At 43.6% G+C, this 14,462-nt stretch overlaps 1 long non-coding RNA gene across 1 annotated transcript; it reads left to right on the top strand.

Moving 5' to 3' along the window:
- Nucleotides 1–322: 322 nt before the first annotated feature.
- Nucleotides 323–5,375, top strand: LOC105710261 (uncharacterized). The gene is made up of 3 exons (XR_001105718.2): nt 323–427; nt 1,097–1,247; nt 5,221–5,375. It is a non-coding gene; the product is annotated as an uncharacterized LOC105710261 (long non-coding RNA).
- The last annotated feature ends 9,087 nt before the right edge of the window (nt 5,376–14,462 follow it).

The raw sequence follows: 14,462 nt of genomic DNA, 5'->3' as shown, positions 1-14,462 counted from the left end.
TCATGTATTGTTTGCCTTCTCTATGACATTTTAAACGAGGTCAACACACACATGTACCTGTACCTCACAGCAGGTACAACCACAGGCTCCTCTGGAGTTAGGCTGCCTGCTGCATCTGTAAAATGGAGCTGTCAGTAGTGAGATCAACTACATAAAGCACTTAAAACTGCACCTGGTCTACGTTATGTGCTCGATAAACCTGAGCAATTATCGTGATTAGTCACTAATACATGTGAGCAGTGTAGGTCTCACGGATATCTGTGACACATTCCAAAACCCTCTTCACTTGTTCCTGACCTATTCTTTTTTAAAACAGGACCTGGCCCCAGCCCTGTTCTGATCTGCACCTCCTTTGTGAAGTCTGCCTTCGGTTCTTTTGGTCTGGTGTTAGGACTTTACCTCCTATGTGTCTGGCTTTCAGCTCTCTGTAAGTATTGGCTTGGCCTATAAGAAATACTCCTGTATTTCTTATGATTCCAGATGGCTTCAAGTAAGCTTCAAGTAAGCTGTCAATTTGCATCTAGCCTCTTGAATTGCCACCTGGAATCCCTATTCTGACACTAGTGCACTGGTCAGCCCTCTGTCCAAGTGAGGTCCACCCAGTGGTGCACTGGAGTGGATTGCAATTGCCCATGAGAGCTAACTGTTAAAAGTTGCAGAGATTTTGTAAGCTGGTTGTCAAACATAACCATTATTAAAAATTAAATGTTATCAATTCTCAATTAAATAAAATATATTTTAAACAGAGTTAATACATACACAAAAACCATTGGCTCCAAATTCTTTTATTTTATTTTGAGACAGAGTCTCGCTCTGTTACCGGGCTAGAGTCAGTGGTGCAGTCTTGCCTCACTGCAACTTATGCCTCCCAGGTTCAAGCAATCCTCCTGCCTCAGCCTCCCGAGTAGCTGGGAATACAGGCACACACCATCATACCTGGCTAATTTTTGTATTTTTAGTAGAGACAGGGTTTCACCATGTTGGCCAGGCTGGTCTTAAATTCCTGACCTTGTGATCTTCCTGCCTTGGCCTCTCAGAGTGCTGCTATTACAGGTGTGAGCCACTGCGCCCAGACTGTTTTATTATATTTTACCAGGATCTATACTCTGGAGGTGATTTTATCGATGGCAGCTGTGTGACAGAAGTACTACAGGACGGCGAGCTACTTGTACATCTCTTCTGTTCCATGAGGTCATGTTGGCAGCTTGAAACTGATCAAGTGGGAAGCATTTACATCCGAGAAATTGGTAAGAGCTGCAAATTAGGGCTTCCCCTGAACAGCTGGTTATTAAACACTGACCAGCACACCCCCGGTTCAGCTCTCCCAGTGTGGCATAGGAGGCTGTTCAGGCTGCAGACAAACACAGTGTCTGCAATTAGTGGCGTAGCAGAGTGTCCCTTACTGGAATGTGACCAAGTTGAGGGTGGAGGACCAACATTTATTCATCTTGGGTCCAAACTTCCTCTTTCTCTATGCTGCCCTGTCCCCAGCCTATTTGTAGAATAAAACTTTAGATGTGAGTTCACAAAGAAAATGGCCTCTGGTAACATCTGCCAAGATCCCTACTAAAAATACAAAAAATTAGCTGGGCATGGTGGCGCGTGCCTGTAATCCCAGCTACTCAGGAGGCTGAGGCAGGAGAATTGCCTGAACCCAGGAGGCGGAGGTTGCGGTGAGCCGAGATCGCGCCATTGCACTCCAGCCTGGGTAACAAGAGCAAAACTCCGTCTCCAAAAAAAAAAAGATCCCTTTGTTGGGATCTTAACAGCACGACAGGTAGAGAAAAGGTGAATGACAGGGAAGACTGTCATCCCGTCCTCACCACTGGAACTGGAGGGAGCTGGTGTTTGGTTGGGGTGGAGTTTTCCAGGACACGTAGGGACTAATCTACACCCACACATCTTGTGCCAGGCAATTTCCATCAGCAAGAATTATCTTTTTGAAATGGAGTAGGGGTAAGAGAGAGAGAAAAAAAGAGAGAGAAAGAGAGAGAGAGTGTGTGTTAGTTGTGTAGACAGAAAAAAGACTCATATTGTTGGACTGTAGGAGGGAGAAGGTCAAGGAAGGATAGACTAGCTGTTTAAATATTGCTTAAGGATGCTAAACATGTCTCAAAGTTAGAGTTTTTGGTGATCAGACTATCAATATAAATGTTTGCATTTAAAGCTTTTGCCTGATGCCTGCATCGGAATGTCTAAATAGTGCACACCAGCTCCTCATAACTGGAAATTGTAGAGGCGCCTAGGAAATAATAAATAGCCCTGGTTTTGGTGCATTCATAAATTTCATATAATGATAACTAGTTAACACTTTTCAAAAGGTCCAAGGAAACGGCCAGGATGACCCTTCACATTTAAAGCTCAGCTTCCCACATTTTATAATTAAACTGCCTTCCAGGTGACTTATGACCTGGGACTTTTCTTTTTTCCTAATAGACTGCCTTGGCATCTTGTAGAGCTTGACTGTTAACCTGGGTATCTGCCTTTTGGGAATAATCCCGAGTTCTGGAGAATAAAAAGCCATCACTTGTGCTTATGCAAAAGCAGACTTTCAAATGGGAGACTCTGGCCACCTCACTCCCCAGTAACCTGAACAGCTCTGTTAGGAATGTCGCAGGCTGAAGTTTGTGACTCTGGGCTCATTAAGACACCAGCAGAGATAAAACTGCTCTTCAGTTGGAAAGTTGTCTTCTAACATGCAGTTTGGGACAACTGGGATCTTTAGGGCAATCAATCTGAATTTGTTTTAAAAACTGCCTCAAGCATGCTGTTGGCTTTATTTCTAAAATAGTCAATTGAATCATGTAGCTACAGACTGTGGACACATGTCCTGTGTCTGTAGGTTTCCTTGCTAAGTCAGAACCAGGAACTAAAGTACCTTAATGAAAATTAATGCACATTTACTGTTATTTCTGTTTAAAATAATAATGATGCAAGCAAACATGATTTTATGTATTATATATATTATATAATTATTATGGTACATTGCTATAAGCCAGGCAGCCAGGCATACTCTAAAAATTTAATATGTATAATACCATTTAGTCCTACATAAGCTGAGTGTTGTTACTATCATTCTCATTTTGTTTTTTTTTTGAGACAGAGTCTTGTTCTGTCACCCAGCCTGGAGTGCAGTGGTGCGATCTCTGCTCACTGCAGCCTCCACCTCCTGAGTTCAAGCGATTCTCATGTCTCAGCCTCCCGAGTAGCTGGGATTACAGGTGCCTCCCACCATGCCTGGCTAATTTTTGTATTTTTAGTAGAGATGGGGTTGCACCATGTTGCCCAGACTAGTCATGATCATTTCCATTTTTATCAGGGAGGAAAACGGAGGCTTAGTGAGGTTGAGTAACTCACCCAAGATCACACAGCTGCTAGGTAGCTAAGTCAGACTTGAAACCATGGCAGGGTGGTGAGGGAAGAGGGTAGATGTGGAAGGAGAAGCAGAAGATACCCAAGATACCCAGCACAAAGTACATTGCCTATAAGAAGAGCAGACACTGTTTTCAGGAAACTTGTGTTTCAATTCTATGTATATACATTTGTATGTATTGGGTTACCACATAAAATGTATTTCTTACTGTGGATAGCAGTAAAAGAAGTTTGAAGAACAGTTTTAAAGCCAGCAGGGACCGACAGGGTTGGGGTTGTTTAAGGAGACAAGTGACTAGGTGACTAGATCACACCTGCAGATGTGCCGTATGGGGTGATCAGCTGACCGCTTTGTGTAAGTGGGTTGAAGGTGGCTGTGGGATGGAACCAAGGTCAGGCAGGTGAGTTAGGAGTGGCTGCAGTTGTCCAAATGGTGGCCAATTTCTTTCCAGTCACGGGAATATTGTCTGCTGTGCATTTAAAAATTCTGGCCTATTCCAGGCTGGGTGAGGTGGCTCATGCCTGTGATCCCAGCACTTTGGGAGGCCAAGGCGGGTAGATTACCTGAGGTCAGGAGTTTAAGACCAGCCTGGCCATCATGGCAATACGCCATCTCTACTAAACATACAAAAATGAACTGGGTATGGTTGTGTGCACCTGTAGACTCAGCTGCTTGGGAGGCTGAGGCACGAGAATTGCTTGAACCTAGGAGGCAGAGGTTGCAATGAGCTGAGATCGAGCCTTTCCACTGCTCCAGCTTGGGTGACAAAGTGAGACTCTGTCTCAAGAAAGAAAAATATCTGGCCTACTCTGTTCTGCTGAGAGGCAGGATGGCATGAGGAACAGGAGCATGAACCCCAGTCAGGTGGCCCTGAGCAAGGTCTCTAACTTCTGCCTATCTTAGCTTCCTCATCTGCATGATGGGGATAATAATAGTACCTGCTTGTGGGCTTATTGTGAAGATTAATTGAGTCTGAATATTTAAGCCCCTAGACCAGGCTCACTACATGTTGCCTAATATAATTTTGAGATTGACAGGAATATGGCCATGTTACAATTATGGATTCATCTATTTGTTGCCTATTCAGAAGCTATTTACTGAATGCCCGTAGTGAGCCTGGAATTTTACCAGGTGGGGAGATACAGGCCAATGGAGGAGACAAATGGTGATGCTATAACAATAATAAAAATAAAATAATCATAAGGACCACTGATATTTGTGTAGGGTGACTAGACTGTTAGCTCCATGAGGATGTGGATTTTTGCTTGCTGTTTTCATTCGTTGCTCTAGTTTTAGCAATTAGAGCAGTGCCTGGCACATGGTAAACATTTATTGTTAGATAAATATGCCAGCCACTATTCTAAACAGATGTATATGTAACAATCACCCCCTTTCACAACTACTCTATGTGGTACAGACTGTTATATTCCTATAGTGGAACTGAGATAGGTGAGCCCAAAGTCACTCATTTAGTAAGAGTTGACCCACAGCAGCTGATGGCCAAGGTTCCTATTCCATGCAGAAGAGATATTGCCTTAAATACCTGAAGATGTCCCATGGCACCTGTTTAGGGCACAGCTGTTACACAGAAGGGCTCCACTGTGTGTTACTGTGTTTGGATCTGAGCTACAGCAATTGGGGAGGATCCCAACACACAGTTCCACTCTGGGTTGTCTGCCTTTGAGACAAAATAAACATCTCAGGGCTATCTTTTTGTGCACACCTCCTTTCCAAAGCACTCCAATCAATCAAACATGTATCAGGCATTTACCATGCACCTTGCACTGTGCCAAAAGCTGTGGGAGAATGGGAAAATGAGATGGAGTTTGTGCTTTCCAATTCCACAGAATCTATCTGAGGAGAAAGGGCTCGCCTGCAAGGGGAGACTACGAAAGACATTAAGGGGTTTGTGAAGAGCTGTAGGAGCTCCGAAGTGGAGAGGCCAGGGCCACCTGGGGAGTAGGTGAAGGTCTGAGACAGAGCTTGAAATCGTACATCTCACATGGGGCCAAGATATGCATGAGGCCAGAGGCAGTGGCTCACGCCTGTAATCCCAGCACTTTGGGAGGCAGAAGCAGGTGGATCATGAGGTCCAGAGTTCAAGACCAACCTGGCCAACATGGTGAAACTCCATCTCTACTAAAAATACAAAAATTAGCCGGGCGTGGTGGCTCATGCCTGTAATCCCAGCTACTCGGGAGGCTGAGGGAGGAGAATTGCTTGAACCAGGACCCACAAGGAGGAGGTTACAATGAGTCAAGATCGCGCCACTGCACTACAGCCTGGGTTACAGAGGAAGACTCCATCTCAAAAAAAAAAAAAAAAAAAGATGCATGAAACCCCCTCTCTACACAACCTCATCGAGCAGTTGCCTGTTCTCCTCCTAGCCACTGGTCTCCACTGCCCAGGGATCCTCATGTCATCTCTGCAGGCTTTGCCTCCTCAAAAGTTCTTTCTTACCAGCTGCGACCTGCTCTCTGGTAGGTTTTGGTTGACAGGATGACTTAGAATGGGAATAGAGGAAGAGAAGCTGTCAGGGAGGTAGAAGGCTGGAGGGGCAGCAGCATTTGATGGCTGTGAACCCTCATTGACTGAGGAGTGGATTTCCCGGATGATAGCAAATGTGAGCTAATGTCTGCGCTAAGCCATGTGTCTTTGAAAAAGAACTGTTAAGGATGTTTTCCCTTCTTATTGCACACACTAATTTCCTCACCAAAATAACAAGTCCTGAAGGCTTGCATCTGCTGGGAAACTGTATCCTCTGCGACCGCGTTCTGATGGAAGTTCATCTGGAGTTTGCCCTGCACTGGGGAAGCCTGCCTCTTCTCAATTCTTTGTGTTTTTCCTGGACAAAGGAGAGACCTGTGTTTGCTCCTTTATAAGTCTGAGAAGCCCCCCTCGTGGCTCAGGCCCCAGCTTGATACTTTGCTGGGTGGGGGACTCACCTGAGATGTCTTCTCCTCCTGTGAACCCTGGGAAGCCCCAGCGGTGCCGAGAGCAAGTTGCTGAGTGGTTTGTTTTGGTTCATGGAGCTGACCCACAGTCATCGGGGCCTGTGATTGATGTAGGGCCCGTGCTCTGGGTTATGTGAACTCGGAGTGTTTTCAAGGGAAAATTTTGGTCATAAGGCAAAGCCTAGCCAGGTTTGAGATAAGTGTGAAAAACACATTACAAAAGGAAACAGACTCGAAGTTTCCTGACAAGGGAAACATTTAACCCTATGTTTGAGGAGTGTGAGAAGCACACACTCAGAAACCACGCACTTCTGTGTGTGCTCATGTCCCTGTGGAGAGAATGGCTGAGTGAGTGTGATGGAAAGTGTGTGAGCCTGTGGTGTGGGTGTGCACGTGTCAGAGAGGGAGAGAAAGAGAAAGAGAGAACAGACGTGCCTGAGGAAGGCAGGGACATTAATCATGCTAAAAGCAATCTGGCCCCACGGGATTTATAAGGATCTCACTAAAATCAATGGGAAGTTTTATGAGACAATTTTCTTCTTGCTGGCTCTGGGGATTGTTGGAACTCTCATGGAGCTTAGGACGGCACTGGCTCAGAGCTCCTCCCGTCCTCACACCTTTCACGAGACAATGTGCATTCTCCACATCAGCAGCTCTCAGCCGATCATCTCCAAGGACTGCCATGGAGGGGCCCTGGCCTGCTGACCGCCTGGCTCTCTAGCTCAGACCTGCAGCTTCCGGTTAGAGGTTTGGAGGTCTGTAAGTGAGGGAGAGGGATGGAGGGCAGTCAGTGCACTTTGTCTGTGGTTTCCAGATAAACATGAGGCCAGAAAGATGCACACAGGCCTGCAGGCCTTGAATAGCTCTAGTGGTTCCCTGTGAGTGTCAGAATATAGTCCAGAGACCTTGGTACGGCTGCTTCCTACTTAGCCTCTCTTATTCTCTTTTGCACCCAGGCATCCCGGGTCAAAGCGATGCTATGGGCCACTCCTCAGATGGGTTGCTTTCATAATTCTGTGCTCCTGATGATGTTCCCTCAGCCTGGAGGGCCTGCTCCTCCCCATTTCTCCCTGATGTGAGTCTTCTAGTTTCAACAGGATTAATTTTAAACTCTTTCAAACTTCTGTCCAGAAAAGTACAAAAAATATTTACCAGAAACTCATATAGCCATCACTCAGCCTAAAGAGATGTTGATAATTTGCTAAGGTCCTTTTCCCTTTTCCTTCTCCAGAGGTGAGTCAGGATATAACCATTGCCAATGCACTTTTACTACATTTAAATATAGTCACAAGCAATACATAGCATTAAGTGCCCTTATATTTTGTATAGTGGTGTTAATCAGCCATGGTTCCTGTGGGGAATCAATTGGCAATGCCTGACAAGGAACATACACCAGAATTCCACTTGCGATTGTTCATGCTAGCAAAAGATCCTGCATGTGTCTGAAGCATGTACATGGACAGTATCAATCTAACAATGTAAAAGTGGTAACAATTTAATTGCCCCTTAGTAGACAAATAAAGAAAAGCTGTAGTTTAATAAAATGAGATACTAAAGGGTAGTTAAAATAGAGAAGATCTACTTGCATTATAAACATAATATGTGGAAAAAAGCAAGCTGCAAAATTGTCTGCTCATTTTTTACAGCTAAATTAAAAATGTAATCCTTCTCTTTAATGAAGCATTCTATGAAAAATCTTGCCATCTAAATGTAATTAATTGCTCTTTTTTTCCATAGAATTTTATAACTTTATTTGTTTAAGGATTACTTCTTACTCTTCACTTTCCATCACATACACATTATGAGCTTCTTACATAATGGGTCTTAGTCATGTTTGTATCCCCAGTGTCCCAGCCTGAGAGCTTGCTTACAGTTGGTACTCAATAAGCAGTTATACAGAGAGAAAAACGCATACGTGTGTGTCTTAAAGTACTCCCGGGTGTCTCAGGTCACGAGAGCTTTATTATCCCCATGTTTCTGATGAGGAAACTGATTGAATGATTTCCCTTCTGTCACTGATGGCAGTTAAGGATGAAATCCAGGTGTCCTGTCTCTTGGCCACTGGGGTAAGTGGGAAGAGGAGGATCCAGGTGACCTGGCTTTTGCACTGTTGCTCTTACATGACATTTCCTTGTAATCAACTTCAAGACAGTGCGATGATTTAAATTTTATGTCACTGACCTGATATATTTGGAAAGGATGGTGGAAGACTTTCTGGAAATCAGGAGAGCAATATGTGAATAACCTTAGAGATCAAGTGAGAAAACTGAGGCCCAGAGAAGGAGAGTGATTTCATTTCAAGTCAGCATAATTGAATAAATATATTTGAATATGCATTATGTGCCAGGTGATTGCCTAAGCCCATCCAGGTAGAACAAATGGAGAAATCACTGGAAAAGTGCCTAGCAGAGCACTGGAACAGAGTAGGTTTCAATAATGTTAATTCCCCCCCTTTTTTTCTTTAAGGGCAGAGCCATGATAAGAACCCAGATTTCCAGATTCCAAGTCCAACATCTTTTCAACTCTCTCATTGTCATCCAGAAGTGCAACCAGAAAAGAGTCTGTAGGGAGATCTTGCCTGTAGTACTCTTGCTGGTTAAAAAGAGTATCATGGATTTTCTGACAGCTCTTTTGCTGTGTCACATCAGCTCCCTGTCTGATTTTATGCTCACATGGCCATTACTCTCTATTAGCATACTAATAAATGTTTATGAGATTATGCTGTATAAACTATAAACTTTTACATATTATTAATTAACCTCGTACATTGGATTGGGAGCTTCTGAACATTTACTGACTTGTAAAACAGGATACTGGCGTACAGGGAGCCGTGTCTGCAAAACTGGTCTTATTTGCTCTATCTGGAGGAAGGGTTGCATTTTCATTTGCGTGACTCTTAAGTGCAAGCCACAGACAGCATAGTATTTGAAAAGAGAAGATCTGGGGTCTTGCCTCTTCCCAGCTGTGACCTTAGGTAAATTTTGTAAGCTCTCAAAGGCCCAGTTTCCAAAATGGGCATAATAGTACCTATCTGCAGGGGTCCTTGGCACATGGCAGGTACCTAATAAACTTTGAAATGAGATTGAACCAATGCAGGGCAATGAGTGGAAATGACAGGAAGTCAGTTTGATTTGTTACTGAGGAAAAGATCTAAGATAGGGATTTCCAAGAATGGATGGCCTGCATTCCAGTGTGGGAAATAACATGTTCTCACCGGAGGCGTGTAAGAAGTTGGACAAGGGGATTCTGCAAGGAATTGGGAGGGTTTCCTCCATTCCTACAATCTAAGGATACTATGACTCTTTTTTTTTTTTTTTTTAAATTTTTTGAGATGGAGTCTTGCTCTGTTGCCTAGGCTGGAGTCCAGTGGCGTGATCTCGGCTCACTGCAACCTCCACCTCCCAGGTTCAAGCAATTCTCCTGTCTCAGCCTCCCAAGTAGCTGGGATTACAGGCGCCCGCCGCTATGCCTGGCTAATTTTTTGTATTTTTAGTAGAGATGGGGTTTCATCATAGTGGCCAGGCTGGTTTCGAACTTTTGACCTCAGGTGATCTGCCCACCTCGGCCTCCCAAAGTGCTGGGGTTACAGGTGTGAGCCACCACGCCTGGCCAACTCTCACTTTTTGAGGCCAAAGAGGAGGCAAAGCAAGAGTGGTGCTTCAGAAGTCTTCGATTCTAGTTTTAACTTAGTTGCTGACTAGTTTTACAACTTAGTCTAGACTCTAGACACTTCAATCCTGTCTCTCTCTTTCTCTTTTTTCTCTCTCTTTTTTTTTTTTTTTTGAGATGGAGTCTCACACTCTGTCACCAGGCTGGAGTGCAGTGGTGCGATCTCGGCTCACAGCAACCTCAGCCTCCCGGGTTCAAGTGATTCTCCTGCCTCAGCCTCCTGAGTACCTGGGACTACAGGCACATGCCATATTCCTTTATCTATAAAAGAGCTACACAAATTGGATGTGGTGATCAGAGGACAGAATAGCTGAGAAAGCATTTTCAATAATACAAGGTTGATCTTTAGAAAAATATTAAGTTTAGCAGTTAGGTTCATTTCACTATTTTTGATGTTGATAGCTGAACATTCCTGCATTGAGTCTTCTGCAATGAAAATGTTATGGAAGAACCCAGACCTGAGTGTCAAGCCACCGGGTCTAGGCTCTGTCACTAAGCTATGAGACTTTGGTGGAATATTTCTGTCCTTTGCATCCCAAGTAACTGATCTCATGTCTGTAAAATGAAACTAACAAATCTGCTGTGCCAATATCATGGGGGTGTCCTGAGAGTCAAATAAGGTAATGGATGTGATTTAGTGCTTTGAAGTCAGCTCTCATTGTAACTATTTCAAATCAGCTGTGTTCTCATTTTCTACCCTACAAGGCTGTAAGACTTGTAAGTACAAAGCTGTTTTTTAGATCTTTGTATTTGCCAGTGCCTAGCAAATAATTCATTGATCCTGTACACATTCATGAAATGCCTATTTGGGTCAGGGATAGTGGTAAGTTTTGGGGTTAGGGATAAAAAAAAAACATGGCCTCTACCCCCAAGGAGCTTGCTTTGCAATAGAGGGGTGAACTATAAACACATCGAAGAATAAAGTTAAAGGAAACTGATACGGAGATCTAGTCTTTAAAGGGGCTCCTGTGTATGAGTGTTGCCACCTCCGGGGCAGGACAAGCTTCACCCCCTCTCTACTATCTTGCAAAGAACTGACAGGCACCAACTTCTGCACTTTTGATGGCTGCCTCTTTGTTTCTGATGGCCACATAGTTTTTGGGTCTGTGTGTTTCCCTGTCCTTGGACACATTCTGATGGAGTCCAAAGTGGTAACTGACTCCTGGGGTCTACTCAAGGTGGCTGGATGTAAAAGACTGGTGAAATGATTTAAAGCTTAGTGAGATGGGTAAGTTCCCCAGAGGCTAGCAGGTACTTTCCAGGGAGGAAGAGGATGCTTCTTATAAATACAATTACTATTGATTACTGTCAGATTCTTTCATCTGATTCCTGCCCATTAGGCCCTCACTTTGTTGCTTGAAGCTCTCACTTGCCCTCTGTCCCATCTTACCTCTAGAAGTGCTTCTTAAATGAGCCCTGCAGAATCCTAGTGATCCTTGAATAGCTCATAGGTGCTAAGAGTGCATTCAGAAGATTACTTCAAAGCTTGACAATAAATAACCATTTTACGGTTATGACATAAGTGGAAAGAAGGACCAGACCATCTCAGAATGATGGCAACAACAGCAAGGTCAGTTAATCTCCATCCAGCTGATTAGCAGCAAGAGGCTTTGAGTGGCACCCTGACTGTGGGAGTGTACTTAAGGGACACCTGCAGACTTGGCACCCGAGTTATCTTCCCTTAGCTTTGACAACAGTACCCTATTTTTGCTTTGGGAGAACCGCCACTCCCAAAATACATCATACATCCAAGGAGTCGAGCACTTGACGTAGGCATAAAGCAATATGTAAATTTTGTTTTCTGATCATAGGAATAACCATATATTCCAGTTAAGGCCAGTGTGAGAGAGAGAGTGGTGGTCCTAGGCTTATGGAAGAAACTACTGAAAGAGACAGTGCTGTGTAGTGTGATGCGTAGTGTGATGTGCCACTGGGGCAGGGAGGAGCCTACAGTGTGTCTGAGAATGGGGCCATTTCCCGAAGAGCTGAGTCAAGATTTGGATCCTGGAGACATTAACTGAGTCTGGATCAAGCTGTGTCTGAAGCCTAATCTGCTCACAGACTTTCCAAGATATTCCTTTACCTAGTCTGAGCCAGTACAGGTAGAATTTTCTGTCATTTGCATCCAAAATATTTCTAATATTATACAATATGTGATGGTTTACTTCATTTTTGCAACATGTTTGGCTAAACAATAATACATTACATTATAATGATATGTAATACTATGTTGCATTCCTTTATTTAATCATGATGCAAAGTTAAGAAGTAAAATTTGTGATTGAATGTATAAATTAAAATACTGAGTCTCAGAGAGAATGAGTGACTCGCCTGAAGGAACACAGCTGGTAAGTGATTGAGAAAGGACAAGAGTGTGGGGCTCCTGACCACAATGATTACTAAAGATGCATTTTCCCCAAACCAGCTACTTACGGAAAGCAAATATAAAAGAAATGCAAAGGAAACCACAGGTAGTGCTGGTTGCCACAATATATTTTTCGTTGGGAAGTTTCATCCAAAATACATGGTTCCATCCTCAGCCATATTTTCTATGGCCAGCGCCTTGGTCCATCAGACCTTCATCATTTCTCACCAAGTTGACTCTAACATTTTTCTAGGTGGTCTTTTTCCTCCAGTCTCACTCTCCTACTATCCATCCCTCACAGTAGGACAAGCTGGATTACAGCATTATTTGCTTACAACCTTTCAACTGTTCGCATAGCTTTTAAGTATCAATTCAGCTTTATACATGAGACGCTTCCTGATCTGAGTCTGTTCTCTTCAGCTTCATCTCCTCATTCCTCTAGTAATAATGAATGACCCGGGGTTTCTCTGAGGCTGATCCATTTCTCTACTTTTGTGCACAGTATTCTAGCTGTGGGGAACCTGTTCTTTTGCCCAGCAAACCCCTCTTATCCTTAAAATCTTCATCCTGGCTGGGCACGGTGGCTCACGCCTGTAATCCCAGCACTTTGGGAGGCCAACGCTGGTGGATCATGAGGTCAAGAGATCGAGACCATCCTGGCCAACATAGTGAAACTCTGTCTCTACTAAAATACAAAAATTAGCTCAGCGCGGTGATGTGCGCCTGTAGTCCCAGCTACTTGGGAGGCTGAGGCAGATGAATTGCTTGAACCCGGGAGGCAGAGGTTGCAGTGAGCCGAGATCACGCCACTGCACTCTAGCCTGGCGCCTGGCGACAGAGTGAGACTCTGTTCCCCCCCCCAAAAAATCTCCTTCATCCTTCAGATGTTGTTTTCTCTGGGAAGCCTTTTGTGATCCATTAGATCCTTCTGTGATTTGGATGTTTCTTCTCTGTGCCCCCGCTAGACTCCGTATCTATCTCTCCTTGCACTCTCACACTGTAGAGTAACTGTGTATTACATGCCAGTGTCTCCTCGAGATTGTGGGAAGCAACTGCACCCTACGCCATTTCACAGCAAGGGGCCTAGCAGACAGTTTGGCACATAATAGTCAGTGAATGTTTGTTGTATGGATGAAGAAGGAAAGGGAGGAAATAGGCCAGGCGTAGTGGTTTATACCCGTAATCCCAGCACTTTGAGAGGATGATGTGGAAGGATCACTTGAGGCCAGGAGATTGAGACTGGCCTGAGCAATGTAGGAAGGTGCAGTTTCTAAATAAAACTAAAAAATAATTTCTTTTTAAAGGGAGGAAGGGGAGATCAGTACTTTCTCTTTTGTTTGACACTTTCATTTAAAGTATTATACATTGATGTTATATATTCTCTTTTATTAAATTCAGATATTATATTCTTCCTAGCTTTAATATTTGAATAAATTCCTTTGCTTTTTTTAAAGGAAAATTTCATGGTGTTCCAAATTAAGTAAACAGTGTTTATTTTTCATGACTTTGAAACACTTAGGAAATATTGCATGATGAAGTGAGGAAGAGGGGTGGTGAGGGTTTTGTGAATGGTGAGCGAGAAAGCAGACATTTGGAAGCTGAGAGCTAGGTCTCCTGGTCCCATTGCTAGCTGAAGTCTCTGGCAGAATGAAAATGATTTATGTTAGGAATCTAAGAGTAGCTAACTTTTGTTTTTGTGGACAGAAACATTCTCTCCCCAGCATGTCAAGTAGAGGGTCTCGTGCTTACTGAGTCTGACAGTTGGTAAGGAATCTTGTCTCCAAGGACCTTATCTTAAATTTGCCCCTAAAAACTTCCAGGGGAATGCCTTTTGTTCCTTGGGGTTATGCATTAATTAGGGTTCTTTCTAATTAAGTTGCTTACCTGCTGTTTCTGGTGAGTATTAAGTGTGTATGTGCTGAGCAGTAATTTTCCATGGTAGGTCTATTATTTTATGAAACTGATCCTTAATTATCAGCTCTCACATATTTGTAGAAAGTTTAACTTCCATAACTGACTTGACAAATTCATGCTTCACCAGAGCATTTTATACTTGCCCCAAAATGTGAAATAAGTTTTCGGCAAGTTGATTTCTTGATCG

This window comes from Aotus nancymaae, unplaced genomic scaffold, assembly GCF_030222135.1.
Source record: "Aotus nancymaae isolate 86718 unplaced genomic scaffold, 86718_ANA_hifiasm-v0.15.2.pri h1tg000007l, whole genome shotgun sequence".
Lineage (NCBI taxonomy): Eukaryota > Metazoa > Chordata > Mammalia > Primates > Aotidae > Aotus > Aotus nancymaae.
This window is presented reverse-complemented; position numbering and strand designations above follow the sequence as displayed.